The sequence below is a fragment of the Macaca fascicularis genome, chromosome 7 (assembly GCF_037993035.2).
Source record: "Macaca fascicularis isolate 582-1 chromosome 7, T2T-MFA8v1.1".
In the NCBI taxonomy this organism is placed as follows: domain Eukaryota; kingdom Metazoa; phylum Chordata; class Mammalia; order Primates; family Cercopithecidae; genus Macaca; species Macaca fascicularis.
In genome coordinates, this window is record NC_088381.1 from 9,205,135 (window position 1) to 9,224,769 (window position 19,635).

Sequence of the window (19,635 nt, forward strand, 5' to 3'; positions counted from 1 at the left end):
TTAAGTGTCCAGGATGGTGACTGATACAACCACAACCATGGCATACACATCAATGACAAGGACACAGGAACAGGATCAAATTCATGACAAGATCACAGCTGGGTTGAAAAGTTTCTTCAAATGAACATGCACCAAGCTATCCAGTTAGGGCTCCGAAAACTACCAGTAATATTCCGCCTACAAGAATAATGTACAAATGCACGTTTCTCTGTTAGCTAATTAAAAGCAAGCAGGAGAGAGATCACGAGAGAGTAAAAGAGCAAGAAAGATATTGATTCTGTCTGTCCCTGAGTAAAATGAGGTAAATCTACCCCCCACCCCATTACACAACCAGGCTGAACTGTGGAAAGGATGTTATCACCATAAGCCATGCTTGGAATTCTGTCGAATGACTGGGCACAACCAGGTATTTGGTGAGTGTTACCTTTACTGGGACTAATGCCTTAAGAGGTTTTTGTTTGTTTGGAAATCTGATGCTGATTTCCTAAAAAAGGGCTGGGGGGCAGCTAGGCAGTGGTGAGGTTGGAGCATTTGTATTCTCTTCCCTACCTGTACCAAATTCTCTGTCTACTTTTGAGTAGATTTTGAAAAATATCCGTCTATGTTTCCATGTAGCCACTCTTGTGAAAAACTACCAGGTTTCTCAAAACCAACTAAAATGGTAAGGACACAATGGGCACAGAATGATATGTCCTAAATCCTCTCAGTCTTTTCCTCTTTATTCTTCCATGGCTTTGAAGGCTTAACACCAATTTCTCTTTATTTTTATGAAAAGTGCACAATATGAAATGTACCCTGTTAACAAAATTTTAAATAAGCACAATGTTGTACAGCAGATCTCTAGAATTTTTTCACCTTGTATAACTGAAATTTTATACCCACAGAATAGCAAATTTCCAATTCGCCGTTGTTCCAGCCCCTGGAAACCATCATTCTACTTTCCGTTCCTTTGAGTTTGACCACCATGGATACTGCATATAAGTGGAATCACGCGGCATTTATCTTTTTGTGACTGTTTTCGCTTAGCATAATGTCCTTAGACCAATTTGTGTTGTAGCAAATGGCAAGATTTCCTTTTGTGTGTGTGTGTGGTCAAGTAATATTCCGTTGTATGTACATACCACATTTTCTTTATCCATTCACCCATCAATGGACATTTAGGTTGTCTCCATCTCTTTGCTATTGTGAATAACGCTGCAACAAACATGGGAATAGCTTTTCAATACACTGACTTCAATTCTTTTCGATAAATATCCAGAAGAAAGATTAATGGATCGTATGGTAGTTCTATTTTTAAATTTTTTTTTTTTTTTGAGATGGAGTCTCGCTCTGTTATCCAGGTTGGAGTGCAGTGGCTTGATCTCGGCTCACTGCAAGCTCCACCTCCCGGGTTCATGCCATTCTCCTGCCTCAGCCTTCTGAGTAGCTAGGACTACTCACCACCAGGCCCAGCTAATTTTTTGTATTTTTAGTAGAGACAGGGTTTCACTGTGTTAGCCAGGATGGTCTCGATCTCCTGACCTCGTGATCTGCCTGCCTTGGCCTCCCAAAGCGCTGGGATTACAGGCGTGAGTCACTGCACCCGGTCTATTTTTAAATTTTTGAAGAACTTCATACTGTTTTCCATAGTGACTACACCATTTTACATTTCCACCAACAGTATACAAAGGTTCCAATTTGTCCACATCCTGAACAACACTTGGTGTTTTTCAGTTTGACAGTGGCCATTCTGACAGGCGTGAGGGGTTATCTCATTGTGATTTTGATTTGCATTTCCCTGGTGATTAGTGAAATTCAGCATCTTTTTCTATACCTGTTGGCCATTTGTACACTTTCTTTGGAGAAATGTCTGGGTAAGTCTTTAGCGCATTTTTATCAGATATACGGTTTGCAAATATTTTCTCCCTTTCTGTAAGTTGCCTTTTCACTCTGCTGATTGTTTCCCTTGCTGAGCAGAAGCTTTTTCATTTGACATAGTCCCCTTTGTGCATCTGTTATTTTTTCTTTCTTTTTTTTGATCTGTGCTTTTTATGTTATATCCTGGAAATAATTGCCAAAATCAATTTTATAGGGTTTTCTCTGTTTTTTTTTTTTTTTTTTTTTAAGTTTCAGAGTTTCAGGTCTCACATTTAAGTTTCTAATCTGAGTTGATTTTTATATATGTTCCAAGATAAGGATCCAATTTCATTATTTTGTGTGTGGATAGCCAGTCCCCCCAGCACCATCTGTTGAAGAGATTATTCCTTCCCCATTGTATAGTCTTGACACCCTCGTCAAAGAACGTTTGCCTATATATGCTTGGGTTTATTTCTGGGTTCTCTATTCTGTTCTATCAGCCTATAATGTCTATCTTTATGCCAGTACCATACTGTTTTGATTACTGCAGCTTGGCAATTTGTTTTGAATTCAGAAAGTGAGAGTCCCCTAGATTTGTTCTTTCTCATGGTTGTTTTGGTTACTCAGGGTCTTCTGTGGTTCCATACAAATTTTAGGATTGTTTTTTCCTATTTCTGCAAAGCTGCCACTGGGATTTTAAGAGGAACTGCACTGAATCTGTACGTTGCTTTGGGGAAAAAAGACATTCAATAATATTAATTCTTTCAATCCATAAATATGAGATGTCTTTACAGTTATGTGTCTTCCTAAATTTTTGTAAGCAATGTTTTGTAGTTTTCAAAACTAGTCTGTACTAGTCTTTTACCTTTTTCAGTTTATTCCTAAGTATTTCACTTTTTGGATTTTATTTTAAATGAAATTGTTTTCTTAATTTCCCTTCCAGGTAATTAATATTTTTGTGTGTATAAGAACACAACTAATTTTTGTTTGTTGATTTGGAATCCTGCAAGTTTGCTGAATGTTTTTAATAGTTCTTGACAGTTTACTTTTTGGGGGGAATCCTTAGGGTTTTCTACATTTAAGATCATATCTGTGAACATAGATAATCTTACTATTTCCAACTTTGATGCCTTTCTCTTGACTAATGGCTCTATGACTTTCAGTACTATGATGAATAAAGCAGCATGAGTAAGCATCCTTGTCTTGTTGCTGATCTTAATGGAAATGCTTTTAGTTTTTCAACCTTGAGTACAATATTAGCTTTGAGCTTTTAGTTTATGGTCTTTCTTTCTTTCTATTCCTTCTAAAGAATATTTCCTTCTTTAGGTAATTTCCCTCTATTCCCAGTCTGATGAGTTTTTATCAGAAAACAGTGTTCAGTTTTTTCAAATGCTTTTTCTGCATGTATCAAAATATTTTTATCCTTTGTTCTTTTAATGTAATATCATTAATATTCATATGTTGAACCATCTTTGCGTTCCAGAGATAATTGACACTTGGTGATGGTATATGATCCTTTTAATGTGCTATTTAATTACGTTTACTAGGCCAGGCGCAGTGGCTTACGCCTGTAATCCCAGTACTTCTGGAGGCCAAGGCGGGTGGATCACTTGAGGTCAGGAGTTAGAGACAAGTCCGGCCAACATGGTGAAACCCCGTCTCTACCAAAAATACAAAAAATTAGCTGGGCATGGAGGCACATGCCTGGTAGTCCCAGCTACTTGGGAGGCTGAGGCAGGAGAATCCCTTGAACCCAACAGGCCAAGGTTGCAGTGAGCTGAGACTGTGCCACTGCACTCCAGCCTGGGCAACAGAGCGAGACTCTATCTGAAAAAAAAAAAAAAAAAAAAAAAATTAAGTTCACTACTATTTTGTTGAGAATTTTAACATCTGTATTTGTAAGAGATAATGGCCTGTAGTTTTCTTTTCTTGTAATGTCTTTGGCTTTGGTATCAGAGTAATGCTGTTCTCATAAAATGAATTTGGAAGGGTTACCTCTTCAATTTTTTGGAAGAGTTTGAGAAGCACTGCTTCTCTCTTAATTATTCTTTAAATGTTTGGTAGAATTCTCCACTGAAGCCATCTGGTTCTGGACTTTTCTCTGGAGGTTTCTGATTACTGATTCAATCTCCTTACTTGTTACAAGTCTGTTCAGATTTTCCACTTCATCATGTCAGTCCTGGTAGGTTGTACATTTCTAGGAATTGATCTATTTCTCCTAGGTTATCCAATTTTTTGGCATGTAATTGTTCATAATAGGATCTTACAAACCTTCTATTTCTGTGGCATCAGTTGTAATGTCTTCTCTTTCATTTTTTATATACTTGTGTTTTCTCTTCTTTCCTTAGTTTAGCTAATGATTTGTCAATTTTGTTGATCTTTTCAAAAAACCAACTCTGTTTTGTTGACTATTTTCCTATTGTTTTTCTATGCTCTATTTTGCTTATTTCTGCTGAAATCCTTATATCATTTCTTTGATTAACTTTGGGCTTAGTTTATCCTTCTTTTTCTAGTTCCATGAGGTGAAGAGTTAGGTTGTTTATTTGAAATCTTTTTAAACATAGGTGTTCACCCTAAAACCTTACTCTTAGTACTGCATTTGTTGCATCCCATATGTTTTGGTATGCTGTATTTTTGTTTTTGTTTGTTGCAAGATATTTTCCAATTTCCCTTTTGGTTTCTTCTTTGACCCACTGGCTGTTCAAAAGTGTGCTGTTTAATTTCCCTGTATGTATAAAGTTTCCAGTTTTCCTCCTGCTATTATTTCTAGTTTCATGCCATTGCGGTCAGAAAAGATACTTGGTATGATTCCAATTTTTAAAAATTTGTTAAGGCTTGTTTTCTGACATAACGTGTGACTTATCCTGGAGAATGTGCACTTGAGAAGAATGTGTTTCAAAACGCAATTCCTGTTGGGTGGAATGGTCTGTTTATTTCCATTATGTCCATTTGGTACATAGTATTGCTCAAGTCCTCTGTTTCCTTATTGTTTATCTGTCTTGTAACATCATTTATCAAAAGTGGGTTACTGAAATCTCCCATTGTTATGTTGCTATTTCTCCCTTTAGTTCTGTAAAAATGTGCTTCATATATTTGGCTCGTATGTGGGGTGCACATATACTTATAACTGTTATATCTTCCTGGTGAATTGACCCTTTTATCATTAAATAATGTCCTTCTTTGTCTTTTATTAGAGTTTTTGACTTAAACTCTAACCATAGCCACCCTGCTGTCTTTTGAATTGTTTTCAGTTTAGCTAAGGATGTCAGTTTTGTTTTTGTTTTTTAATTAACTCTCAGAATATCTTTGTCCATCCCTTTTCACTTTCGGCCTATGTGTGTCTTTGAGTCTCAAATAAGACTATTATAGACAGCATATAGTTCCATTTTTTTTTAATCAATTTAGCAATTTTATGTCTTTTGACTGAGAAATTTTCTCTATTTGAGTTTAAAGTAATTACTGAGAGTGAGGAACTTATTATGGCTAATTTGTTAATTGTTTTGTAGCTTTTGTAGTTTTGTCTTTTTCTATATTGATGACTTCCTTTGTGTTCTGTTTCTTATAGTGACTTACTTTGATTCTTTTCTCTTTTTGTTGTTGAATCTAGGCATTTTCTTTGTTGTTACTATGAGACTTATATAAAACATTTTATAGGTATAATCATCTATTTTAAGCTAATTTCAATCACATCTACAAATTCTACTCTTACTTCTCCACTCCCACACTTTATGTAACTGATATAACAATTTACACGTTTTCTATTGTGTATCCACTGACTTATTTTTATAATTACATTTGTTTTTAATATCTAGCAGGTATAAATTCTATACCAGAGTTAAAAGTGATTTATCCACATCATTATAATATGCTGTATTTGTCCGTATATATACCTTTATCTATAAGCTTTGTGTTTTCATATGGTTTTGTGTTACTATATCACGAGCTTTCATTTCAACTTTAAAAGCCTCCCTTTATCATTTCTTGTAAGTCTACTGGTCATGAACACCCTACACTTTTATCTTTTATTTATCTAGGAACATCTATTTCTCTTTTGTTTTTGAAAGACAGTTTTTCTTTTCTTTTTCTTTTCCTTTTTTTTTTCTTTTTTGGAGACTGAGTCTCACTCTGTCGCCCAGGCTGGAGTGCAATAGTGCAATCTTGGCTCACTGCAACCTCCACCTCCCAGGTTCAAGCGATTCTCTTGCCTCAGCCTCCCATGTAGCAGGGATTATAGGTGTCCCCTGCCATAATGGGCTAATTTTTGTATTTTTTGTACAGATGGGGTTTCACGATATTGGCCAGGCTGGTCTCAAACTCCTGACCTCAGGTGATCCACCTGCCCTGGCCTCCCAAAATGCTGGGATTACAGGTATGAGCCGCTGTCTCTGGCTGAAAGACAGTTTTTCCTTTCTGTTTTGAGACAGAGTCTTGTTCTGTCACCCAGCCTGGAGTACAATGGCATGATCTTCACACACCACAACCTCTGCCTCCTGGGTTCAAGCAATTCTCCTACCTCAGCCTCCCGAGTACCTGAGAGTACAGGCACGCACCACCATGCCCAGCTAATTTTTTGTATTTTTAGTAGAGACAGGATTTCACCACGCTGGCCAGGCAGATCTCGAACTCCTGACCTTCTGAGCTGCCTGCCTTAGCCTCCCAAATTGCTGGGATTGCAGGTGTGAGCCACCACACCTAACCAAAAGACAGTTTTCTTAGATATAGTATTCTTACTTGGTAATTTTCTTTCATTGCTTTGAATATATTACCCTATGTCCTTCTGGCCTGCAAGTTCATGTTGAGAAATCTTCTGATAGTCTGGCTGGGGTGCCCTTGTATGAGTTGCTTTTCTCCTCCTGCTTTCAAAATTCTCTTTTTGTCTTTAACTTCTGACAATTTGACAACAATGTGCTCAGTGTGGTCTTCTGAGTTCTCCTAATTGGGATCCATTGGGCTTCTTGAATCTGAATGTTTCTTTCTTTCCCCAGATATTTGACCATTATTTCTTCCCATATACTTTCCTCCCTTTCTACCTTCTCCTTCTGTAATTCTCATAATGTGTATACTGATCTGCTTGATGGTGTTCCATACGTCCCTTAGACTTTCTTCCCTCTTTTTTTTTTTTTTTTTTTTTTTTTTTTTTGAGATGGAGTCTTGCTCTGTCACCCAGGCTGGAGTGCAATGGCATGATATTGGCTCACTGCAACCTCCACCTCCCAGATTCAAGCGGTTCACCTGCCTCAGCTTCCTGAGTAGCTGGGATTACAGGTGTGCACCACCACACCCAGCTAATTTTTGTATTTTTAGTAGAGATGAGGTTTTGCTGGTCATGTTGGCCATGCTGGTCTTGAACTCCTGACCTCGATGAGGTTTTGCTGGTCATGTTGGCCATGCTGGTCTTGAACTCCTGACCTCGTGATCTGCCCACCTCAGCCTCCCAAAGTGCTGGGATTACAGCTGTGAGCCACTGCACCAAGCCTCCTCTTCATTTTTTTCTTTTTGCTCCTCTAAATAGATCATTTCAAATGATCTCTTTGATTTATGTGATTCCTCCTTCTGCTTCATTAAGTCTGCTATTGAACCCCACTAGTGAGTTTTTAAATTTGGTTATTGTATTCTTTAGCTCCAATATTTGTTTGGTTCTTTATAATATTTTCTCTGTTGATACTGCCATTTTGTTCATGTATCTTTTTCCAGAGCTCACTGAGCATCTTTATGACATTTATTTTGAATTATTTGTCAAGTAATCCATATACATCGGTGTCTTTAGGATTGGTTTATTTGATTTTTTTTGTTCCATTGGTTGGTCCACGCTCCTGTTTCTTTGTGTGCTTTGCTACTTTGTGTTGGGATTTGAAAAAGAAGTCACCATTCCCATTCTTTACAGACTGATTTCATACAGTGAAAGACCTTTGCCAATCAGCCCAGCTAACGTCTCTGGGGGATTCTCAAGTCTTTTCTGTAGATAAATGTTCTCTGGATTTATGTATGTGAATTCTCAATTAGAGGGATTTTGCTTTTTCAGGAGCTCATAATCCCTGCTCTCTCTAGTGTCTGTCTATGGTACTGCAGGTTCTCCGGAGGTGGTGTAAGCTGTCCAGTTCATTTTTGTTCTCATCTGCCCCCAAACATCTAGAGTATATCAAGTCCCATGAACACATAGAGTCGAAGAAGGAAATGGAGAAAGGAGAAAAGAGGAGGGGGAGTGGGAGGAAGAGGAGAAGGAGGAGGAGAAAGAGAAAGAAGGAAAGAAAGGAAGGAAGAAGAAGATGATGAAGATGAAGAAGAGGAAGAGGAGGAGGAAGCAGAGGAAGAAGAAAAAACAGTTCCTTGGACAACACTGTGAAAAGGTGAAACAATAGACACAAGCTCCACTCTTCTTTCCCCTACAATCTCTGTGGGAGGACCTGCTGAGCTGTATGGGTCTCTGTCTACTGGGCTGCAGGCCACCTAGCTTTTTGTTCTCAGCAGTCTCCAGGCATCTAGAGTATGCTGTGTCCCATCAGCACTCCAAGTCGGACAAGACAGAAATCAGTCTCTTAGGCAGCCCTCTGAAAAGCTAGAGCATTGGATGGATGCTCCGACTTCTTCCTTCTCCAGGGAGAAGCCAGGATTTGGAGGTTTACTCTCACTTACTCTGAACCGAGCAAGGGTGAGGGGCAATTGCAATGAATGCACGCTAATTCATACCATCATCTTTCTTCTCAGTGGTTTCCAACCTGGCATCTTTCCCTGTTAGCTCTTAGATTGAGACACAACAGAAACCGGTCTTTCAAGTACCTCCCCAAAAGTCTGAACATTAGACACAAGATCCAGTCTTTTCTCCCCCTCCTGAAGGAGCAGCCAGGAGGTAGTTTTTTCTAAATCAGTGTATTGTGCCAGGGAGGCAGTCAGATGAGTGGGTGCCACGAATTTTCCTATTAGCTTCAATACAACTGGTTTCATGCTCACCTGGGGTGTAGGAGGCTCTTAACTAATTTCTGAATTTCTCACAAAGGGAACTGGTCCATGTATCATTAAACTGGCGTCTCCATGGGGCAACAAGGATCCGCCATTTTCTATTCCATCTTGATGACATTACCTCCCCCTTTCCCACTTTCAGTTTCTGAGAGGCAAATGCCATATTATCCATGGATAGAGAGAGAAGACGAAAGTGGTTGGGTTCCACCAAAGTGTTCCCAGTCACAAAGTGGCTCATACGGCCATGTTGGTAGTGAAAGTAAGAGCAGACTGATCTGAGACTGAGTCAGGCTTCACTGAAAGGGGGCTGGCCTCTCCTTCATAATTGGAGGACAGTACCAAACAAACTACAAGGAAAAGAATTAGAAATGAAGAATAACGAGAAAAAGAGTAGAAGAAACATGTCTTAAAAGATCTTCCTTAAATCAAGATACGCAAAATAACTGAAAGGAAACAAATGAAGGAAAATAACACATTGGACTTGTGAACACACAAAGAAATGGTTCAGTACAACCCAAGACTTTGGTATATACTTAGATTTTCCTGAGATTGGTTAGAAATTTGGCTAGCAGGGTGTGAGGAGAAAGCGTTGGAAGTATACATGAGGAAAAAGGAAACTTGAAGACTAAAAGAGGGAAAAAGTGTACATTTTATTGCACAATTTTTTTCACTAACTTTTTTTTTCCATGTAGAAATACATTACTGACATCTTCCTTGTCAGCGCAGGCAGAGCAATTTCTAAAAACATCACATCATTTAAGTATTCCCCTGCTAAAAGACAATTAGAAATCATCCAAATTTTGGCCACGCACTGTGGCTCACACCTGTAATCCCACCACTTTGAGAGGTCAAGGTGGGTGGATCACTTGAGGCCACGAGTTTGGGACCAGTCTGGTCAACATGATGAAACCCCATCTCTACTAAAAATACAAAAAATAGGGGGGTGTGGTGGCTCACGCCTGTAATCACAGCTACTCGGGAGGCTGAGCCATGAGAATTGCTTGAACCCAGGATGCGGAAGTTGCAGTGAGCCAAGATCAAGCCACTGCTCTCCAGCCTGGGTGACAGAGAGAGACTCTGAATAAATGTTCCAAATTTTGTCAATTGTTAAGAACGCTACAATGAACAAGCATGCAGATATATCCTTAATCATGCAAGTTTGTATTTTCATAGGACTCACAGAAATCATTCAAATAATGTGCCCATTTGAAAATTTGATAAATATTTCAGAATTGTTTATTAGACTTACTCTGCCAAGTATTTGAGAGTGACTGTTTTTCTGTTCCCACACCCACTTTAGGTATTACCAATTTTAAAACTGTTGGCTGAAAAATAGGTGAAATGTGTTTTCATGATTTTGTTTTGCATTTTTAATGATTTTTATTAGTCACATCTTATGAATTGTCTTTATATTGTTTTTGCTATATTTTCCAATTACTAGATCTAGTAGGCTGGTATAATGCAAATACACTTAAATAAGGACTTAGCTAAATAAGAGGAAAAAAGATTTACAAAGAACCTGCTGTACATAAAAGTCATTTTCAAAGGGAAGAAGAGGGAACAGAACGACCTTTTACTACACCTCCACTAAGCACTGGTATTGTGTTCCTCTGCACATCAGCTAATCCAAATGGACAGTTGTGCGCTGGGGGCAGTGAGCATTGCAATATTGTAAACCGTTATTCCTTTAGTGGTCCCCTGTGGACTTCCAGAGTGATAACAATACTTGAGGCTCAAGAGTCCTGTAAAGTATGTATAGCTATCTCACTGCTGGGGCATTAAAACAAGAAGCACAGCTAACCAAATTGTTATGGTAATTCATTTTTTATGTGCATTATCAAATCTTACAACCTCCTTACCCAGATATATACCCATTACTGAAGAATGTATTGTAGAGTAGTGAGGAAGAAAATATTAAGGGGAAAAAAAGACAAGAGTGAAGAAAACTGAAGAAGAGAACAAGAAAAAGTGAGAACAAAGATGTGGAACATGACAAAATTTGTTTTTTTATGTGTTATCAACCAATATTATTACTTTGCTTTCTGAATACTTTTTTAGAATCATTGTTAAGTTTCAAATAACCAGAACGCAATTTATGTTGAATCGTCTTTTAATGGAAAATTTCCCTGGCTTTTCTTTTATTGGATTATATGCATTATTAGTAAGCTAACTTTTAGAGAGAAAAAGTGAATTTCAAAAATTCCCCTTGGAAGAGAAAAACTATATGAAGATAAACTAATACTGGGTATTTATTCTCCCAAATCCATTGACATCTCTTATACTGCACTTGAAAGAAATCGAATTCAATGAATTACACCTTTCATATCTATGTATTTATTTACTGAACGCTGTGGACTGGTGATCACAGTGATAATCTGGAAAATTTTTAGAATCATAAATTGCCTGAAATTGTCAGATACTTAATATTCTGTTCTTTTTATGGTAGGAAATTTAATGTATATATTTATATAACCACAGATTTCAAATACAAAAGTTGTAAGAAACTGATTATTAACTTAAAAATCTAATTATTAAGCACAACCCACTCTGTAAGCTTCTGTTTGATACTAGCATTCTGTGCTATTTTGACAATTTTTCAGTTATTTGGTCTAAGGAAAAGGTTCCCAACAATATCACAATCTAAGTAGAAATACAAAAACTGAGAACTGTAGCCATAAACTACAACAGTCCTTCCCTCTAGTTTTCAACCTTTGCCTGCTGAGCTTTCATGAATGACCCCTTGGCCAGCTGTGGAACGGGATCAACATCATGATCTAGTAAACCAGTTATTAAGAGAAAAGTCAGGAGATCAGCCTTCAGCCTTATATTTCTAGGCCTGCCCTTACTTATCATTGTACCAATGCTGAAAGGCAGACAGTCCACACAATATGCAAATTCCTATGTCTACTGCAAACAAAATAAAAATTGTGTGTGTGTGTGTGTGTGTGTGTGTTTACTGGAGTTCAAAGACTAGTTTAAAGAGGGCAAACATACATAAATAACTGATACAGGAGCTATTCATAGGATCAGTAACTTAAAAGAGTTTGTAATTATTCTTAGGTACACAATCCTTGAAAATGCCAACACTCTTATTTAAAAAAGGGGGTTTGAAAAAGGTGGCTGTTTCTAGCACAATCTTTTTCCAGGTAACTCAAACACATTCCCAAAAGAACATTACATCCAGTGTCTTTTTTCTGAAACAAAAATCCAGATCTCACTTTTATAAAACCTCTCCATCAAGGAGTCTTGAGAGATGACAGGCTCTGCAGAACATGAACCCCAAAAGACACTGTAATTCATGGTCTGGGTGTCCAAACAGAAAGGACTCTTTCTATTCTTCATGGCCACTAGGGTAAAGGTTCCTCTGGGCATTTGGACCCAACAGCAGTAGAGGTTTTCACAAAACCATGAGGTCAGTTTATCACATTTGATTGTTAGACATCAGTGGGATTCCTGACTGTATTAGTATCCAGCTTCCCCATATTAAAAGGAGTTAGTTAGATTGCCTTAGGTAAATAACAAAGGAAGGGTTCCCCGAGAGCCCCTGACTCACAGGTTGTGCCTTATCCCCACGCAACATAAAAAGCAGCCTGTGAAAAAAATCAAGCTGCAGTAACCAGTAATATGAATGTCAAAATAATGATTTTCCGAGTTTATGTGAAGCCAGTACATAGAATTTATGCTTTAACCTCCCAACTTGATTTTATTCCATGTAGGTTCTTGGGGGGGAAAAGTGGCTACTCCAGGCTGTTCAGGAAAGACAGTTCAGAAAACATTTACTGGAGAGTGCAAGTCTTTGTAAAATTTTGCTTATCCAGTGTTACTCTGGTTGAATTGGATTTCGGAGTCATTTAACACTTCGCACTGAAGAAACCTACAAATTTCATCTGATTTATCCCTCTGCCTCTGGGTTGGCCAAGAAGTCCACGTATTTAAGTACAGACCTTACTTTACAAGAATGTGCACAATTTAAGAAATTATTAAGGTTACATTTAGATAATGCACACATTTATAGCCGTTTTCTCTCAAACAATAAAACATAGTACTACTTCAGCTAATCGTAAACACAAATTAAACTGTGCATCCCATTCCTAGTCTATGACCCCTTATCATACTCACTTTTCATTCTTCCTTGTCCTCATATGCGTATTACTTGATATGTAATAATCCTCAAAGTCACTTTCTAGTATTAAGAAACTTTTGGCAGTGAACTATTTTACCTGCTGTTTGACTCAAATTCCTCATGCTCCCATTTTGAACTATCTTTTTCTGCTCTCAAGGAAGGTAGAAAACAGCTGGTCACCATCCCCTACACTAAGCTTCTTCAGAAACCTCAAGATCAGCATTTCTTTGTTAACAAGAGATGTTTTACATCAAATTGTCAAAAATCAGTTTTTGGGAGATGTTAGCAAGCCCTCTGTTGATCTCAGTCCTATCTAGAGTCAGCTGAACTTGGCAGCCCATGGTCTTCTCCTAGGAAGAATCACAGTCTGGAGGAGAATTGCCATTTGTGCAGCATTCGGCTGACCTACAAGCTGACCTTGTGCAGGGGCAAATTCGCAGGTTGCGTTAAACCCTATTAGACATGCCTAGTTTAAGGCAAAGCCTTTCCAGACCCCTGCCACACGCCAGGATTAGGGCATGTCACACATGCGTACTATTACATTGCCTAAGGAACTCTCCCAATGCCTTCCAGAGGGGGAAAGGCAGGCCCACACTAGCTAAACCTGTACGGTAAGCCGGTATAGACAAATTTTTATTATTCCTCACATACGTGAATTTTTTTAAAGCCTGCCTCTGTGAACAAGAATTAAGACAAAAATAGGAAGACAGATTTGCTACACTGGGAAAATCATACCCTCGGCTCAGCTAGAAAAGTTCTGCCAGACGGGCTGAGAAAGAATTCTTGTCAGGTCCAGTGGGATTTTCACATCTACAGAAAATCTGTACACTGTATATCTTCAGCTTTCTGCCTGAGCTTGGCAGACAGGGCCAAAAGTAAAAATAAAAATAAATGGTTCTGAATAGACCACAAGTGCTGGAAGTCTGCTCAGCCAAGTGAGTCTGGCATAGCTACAAAATTCAGAGAAACACAGAAGCCCTCTTCTTCCACGGAGCCTTCCCTGTCTGAAAGGAAGATGATTAATTTCTACATCTACACCTTTGCTAGACACCAAACACATTCATACCTATACCAGATCGAGTGGATATTTTGCTCTTTGGCTTAAGTTTCACATTTGAACATACTCAGTGCCAGTCACAGGGTTTCCATCTCCAGCACAGTCAGTTTTATCCTAGAGCCTGGCGAATAAGCACAGAGTCTGTCCAAATACAGCCACACGTGTTATCACCCATGAATAGCTGCTGGCACTTCAGGGAACTAAGGGCATGTGGAAGTTGCTGCTTTGCCTGTCTGAATCAACTGTTTCACCTCACCAGAAACAAACGAACAAATGCAGAATCTATATATATGAGTAGACATTGACTTTCATGACAATGACATACAGGTTACGCATCCCAAATTCAAAACTCAAAAACTCCAAAATACGAAGTATTTCAAAATCCAAAACTTTTTGAGCGCTGATACAGTGCTCAAAGGAAACGCTCAGTAGGGTATTTCAGGTCTTGGATTTTCAGATTTGGAATGCTCAACTGGAAAATTTGAAATCTGAAACGTTTCTGGTCTCAAGCATTTCAGATAAGGGATACTCGACCTGTATACCAAATATCCACATAGGGTACACGGTCAGCTACACAGAACAAGTGCATGCATGATCTGGCCTTTCTTGGTAAGACTGAACAACAGAGTGGGGAATACACATAAATTAGGCAATCTGATTCTCTCAAGTACAATTCTAAAAAAATACAACTTCTATTTTTGTGCTATCAAACTAGTGTTATCTTTTGCTTACACTTCACATCAATACTCACTGAATTGCACCACCTGGCCAAACTATGGACATTAGGAGACTGGTTCGTATAAAGTAGATATGCTACCGATGACAAGTTAGCTTGTCTTAGCAACAGTCATCTATTACACTTCTAAGTCATGGGCTTCCAAATAGATAAAGGTACCTTCATAATGACTGTTGTTTCTCTTTAAGACATTCTTGTGGAGTGGGTTGGAAGACAAGTAGAATCCTATGTTAGAGATGAAGAAATCGATTCACCTATTCAAAGGCTACAGGCTCTGATGATTGCACTGATACTTTAGTCTGAATACCTCCAAATTATAAATATAAATTAGTATAGGGTATAAACTTTAGCTGCATTAGAGAGCAGTATCTTTGTGGGATGAGAGAGAATATTAAGAAGGTCTTAGGTTTAATTTTTATTCTCCTTTAACTACCATCCAAATCAAAAAATCTTCTAAGTAATAGACATCTAATTGGGAAAATAGAGCAAGAGTTTCCCAATGGAAAGAAATTCCAAGAAGTGATACAAAACGATGCAAGGTGATGAGGCATGGTAGCCTATGGATATAGGCCTTATGCACAGAAGAAAATCATGGGAGAAGCAACTGGCAAAATCCTTTTATAGCTGTGGCTTTTCTGGTCCCCTCCCTACCATTTCTAATACAGCAGTGACTACAGATGGGACAGGTAAGCAACGATTCCTCCCAGCCAGTGCCAGGAGGGAGTGCCTGGGGGAGGGGAAGAGCCGGACCACAGTCATCTTGCTTTCTCTCTTAAGGGAGAACGAGTGCTTCTTTGGAAATATGCAATTGTTACTTGGCAGGTGCCCAGGACTACGAATGCTGATTCAGTTTCCTTGGTCCCCTTCTTCTTCCCTGCTCCACCCCCTGCCACTCCGGCATCACACCCAGAAGAGCTGGTTGGCTGGCTGTGTAGTGCCATATTATGAAATGTCATCCGACATGGTGCAAAAAAACCTCTTGCTGCTAATGGCCAGTGTGGCCTGGTAGGCTTCTGGGGAGAAGTCTCTGTCAACTGGCCTGATAATGCCATTAAAATCAGCTTTTCCACAGCCGATAATCTGTCCCAGTAAATGTTTCAAGGAAAACTAAGCTTCACTGTTTAGTCAAACTGTTAGGTCTGAATCTCTTCCATGGCCTTATTTTTGGGGACACATAAAATTGCTTGGATGAAGTTTACTTTAAGGATCTAGGCTCTTCACCAAGAAATGTGAAAAGGCAAATTGTCACCCTGTCCTGAGTCTGAGAACATATTTGGCACCCCGTCCCCATCCTGATGAGACAGAAAAACCCTTTTCTTGTTTTTCTGGCTGATGAATTCCACTCAGAAGGCGAATGCGGAGGCCACAGCAGGTGAAGGCCATGGCAGTGTGGGGGTGTGATGGGCTGGGGTGGGGGAGGTAGCGCTGTGGGCAGGAGATTTCTGATTTTGTCTAATGTAGAAAACAAACCCCCAACAAAATCACATGCATTTTCCCATTGATCATGGAGTCTTGGACCACAAGTGACCAAGAGACATCAATGCATTCACTGCCTTGCCTTCAGACAGAACCAGAGCTACCAAAGCTTGGCCCTGCAAACAGCTTTGATTTTAGACTCCTAGACTCCTGAATTATGAGACAATAAAGTTTTGCTGTTTCAAGTCAACAGTTGGTGATAGTTTGTTAAGTCAGCCCTAGGAAACTAATACAAGGGCTGGTATTTTTATATTTCTCATCATCTTCTAGGTGATTATGTTGCTGCTGGTCCATGCACCACATTTTGAGGGGTGAAGTGACTCTAAATAAATGTACTATTTTGTTCCCAATCATTGGCACTTAGCACAGTGCTTATACATATACATATATGTGTGTGTGTGTTTGTGTGTATGTATGCATATTTCTATAATCCCTGATTTCCAGAGGTTTTTCCCATGTGCCCCTTTCAGAATATCAATCTCCACAAAGTCCTTTACTAAAGCTATTGTACTCATTCAATAAGTATCGGAGACAACTTTCTCATAGAAAGTCAATCCCAAGTATACACACAGCCATAGTGCCCTCCTGAAACCTCTAAACAACAAAGTTTCCATGACCTTTGGACTTCCTGTCTTGTCTATATAATTCCTCATCTAATAATAAAAACTTCAACCCAGTCTCACACACGTATATCCTTGGTGGCTCGAATAGGGCTTTTTCTTTCCAACATTTAGAGTGTTAGGCCTTTGGAAAGAACACATGCTAATAATTACTCCAAGCTGGTTAGAGATAATGGGCAACAGAAAAGTTATTATCTTCAATGTCATCATATGTCTTTGATATGATAATCATTGCATTCAAGATATCAGAAATGATGGATGGCCTTCGATTCACAGGGCACCCATGATGCAAATTACCTGGCTCTTTCCCACTCCTGTGTAGAGGTGAAGAGCCAGCGACAGTGAGCACCCCTAGCTGCAGTGCCTCAAGCCACTGGAAGGCAAAATCTGAGACAGAACTCCAAGGGAAACAATTCTTCCTTTAAAGTTACTTAGGGCACCTCACATTTTCCTTTTGTACACAACCTCTCACATAGTCTTCATCTGCTACCATTGCCATAATGTACATTATTTACAACCCAAGTCATTCTACTCTGTTAATTTTCTGGCTAACAGCTGCTGATACGTAAGTGCCACATTGCTTCTAACAGGTTCGCTGAGTTCCTTCCATGAATATAAAATAAATATTCCATGGAATGTTGGTAAAAAGAGAAAGACGAAATAATGCTGTATTTTAGTACATATTTTAGAATTGCTGCAAGATTTTGTTAGGACTTGCGGTGTTATGTCCCAGCACATGCCTCTCATAATTAGTTTTATCCTCCTTTTTACTCTCATAGCACAGCTATCATGGGAAACAAGTGTGTATCATACTCTCATTCTATCTATGATCATACTATCATTCAGGCTATTGGGTCAATGGTGTAACATAGTGACTCAAAAAGCCTACCCACTGCCATCCATGAAAAGTGAGTGTCTACACCCATCTTGACTGGAATCATGAAAATCATGAACATATGTACCCAGAGGTTCTCCTAGGTGAACCAGAGCATCACACACATGGCAGGTGATTTGCCCAGAGACACCTAGATGTCTGACTTCTAGTCCTTTCCCTTGAAATAATTATTCCAGCAAAGATGTACAACCCTAATTAGTTATATTGCAACAAAGGAATAGGCTTTAAGATGTGAAAATCAAATTCACTTGGAGTTTAAGGTGGTAAAGGCCTTTCGACGTCCTCTTCTCCTAAAAAATTAGCCCCAAATTATGAGATTGATGATTTGAAAGACAAAAATCTATCTTTCATAAAACTAGGAGAGCCCTTTAAGTTTTAAAACAGAAAATGTGAAGCTGGAGGACTGGCAAATTCCTAGGTATAGCTGTGGGAGGCAGAATACCAGATATACATGAACAAGAGGCATCCTGTGTTGAGGGAGGCAGGGATGGTTAAGAAGCTAAATACAAATGAATTGTTTCAAAGTCAGCATATGGAGCGACTAGGTGCATGATCTATAATTCCACCTACTACGATCAGGTAGCATAGTTTCTTTTTATTACTGATTGGTAAGAATTCCACAAACATTTTGGATAACAATTCTTAGCTATACGTATTACAAATGTCTTTGAGCATGTGGCATATCTTTTCATACTCTTCAAGGTGTCTTGATGAGCAAGAGTTCTTTATGTCAATGATTTTATTTTAATGTAGTCGTATTTATTTGTCTTGTGCTTTCCATGTCTTTTCCATATGAGGCCAAAAGATAGGCTCCTATATTATTTTCAAAAATTGTTAAAATTTTCCTTTCTCATTGTTACATCTGGGATTGTCTTTTATTTATGAAGTGAGGTAGGGATCCATTTTCCTTTTTTTGCCATATATATTTAACTTTTAAATACTTTTATTCGTAGTCAATTTTGTCCACTGATCTGGGATACCACATTTATCATGTATTAGTTTCCACATATGCATAGATTTGCTCCTGAGCTCTCAATTCTTTTCACTCATTATTTATTTTTTTTCCTGTGACAATTACTACCATACTATAGTACTCTACTAGTTCTTATTACCTTATTTTCTTTGATATGAGGTAGAATATCTCCCACTTAGTTTTTCTTTTTTGGAGTTGTTTTTTGAACATTTGTTCTTGCATGCAATTTTTTAGAATAAGCTTGTTAAATTCCAAATAATTCTTAGATTTTGATTGAAATGACTTTGAAACTAGAAATTTGGGAAAAATTAACACCTTTATAGTACTGGCTTTCCCATTCATGAAGAGAATTATGTCTCTCTTTTTATTTAGGTCTACTTTAATGCTTTCAATAAAGTCTAATAATTTTCTACACTGACTCTTGACTATATTTGCTTAGATTTATACTTATTTTATGTCTCTCTAATGGTATTTTAATTTTCCAACTTGTTAACAGTGTATAAAAATGCAACTGATTATTGTGTATTGATCTCATATCTACTAGGTTTACTCTATTCTCTTATTTTTTTAATCCGTCAACACAGATTTTCTATGCTGAAAAATCACAATTCATGGTCTCATTTCTTCCTTTCCAATATATTTTATTTGATTTCTTTGCCTTATTACACTTGCTTAGATTAAATAAAGGAGGTAGAAATGGGTATCATATTTCCTATTTCATACTGATCTCAAAAAGAAAGTTTTCAAATTTTCACCAAATATGCCTTTGACACATGCCTGCTTTGTGGACACTCTTTTTGAGGCTAAAGCTATTCCCTTACAATCCTAGTTACAAAATTTCATTAAAAATCATAATCATAATCAAATATTTTCCCATCGTTTTTTAATTATATAGTTCCCCCTTCATCTATTTTTACATTATTTATAAAAAGCATTTACTAATTTTGAATCAAATTTGCTAG

At 38.2% G+C, this 19,635-nt stretch overlaps 1 protein-coding gene and 1 long non-coding RNA gene across 20 annotated transcripts in view; one reads left to right on the top strand and one right to left on the bottom strand.

Moving 5' to 3' along the window:
* Positions 1-8,458, top strand: part of LOC135971764 (uncharacterized) — a 32,160-nt gene extending 23,702 nt beyond the window's left edge. Inside the window, exon 3 of the long non-coding RNA XR_010588002.1 lies at positions 7,970-8,458. This is a non-coding gene — a long non-coding RNA (uncharacterized lncRNA). The remainder of the gene's footprint in view (positions 1-7,969) is intronic.
* The window catches only part of FMN1 (formin 1), a 419,977-nt gene that overhangs the window by 162,351 nt on the left and 237,991 nt on the right, over positions 1-19,635 (bottom strand). The gene's annotated exons all lie outside the window — the stretch shown is intronic.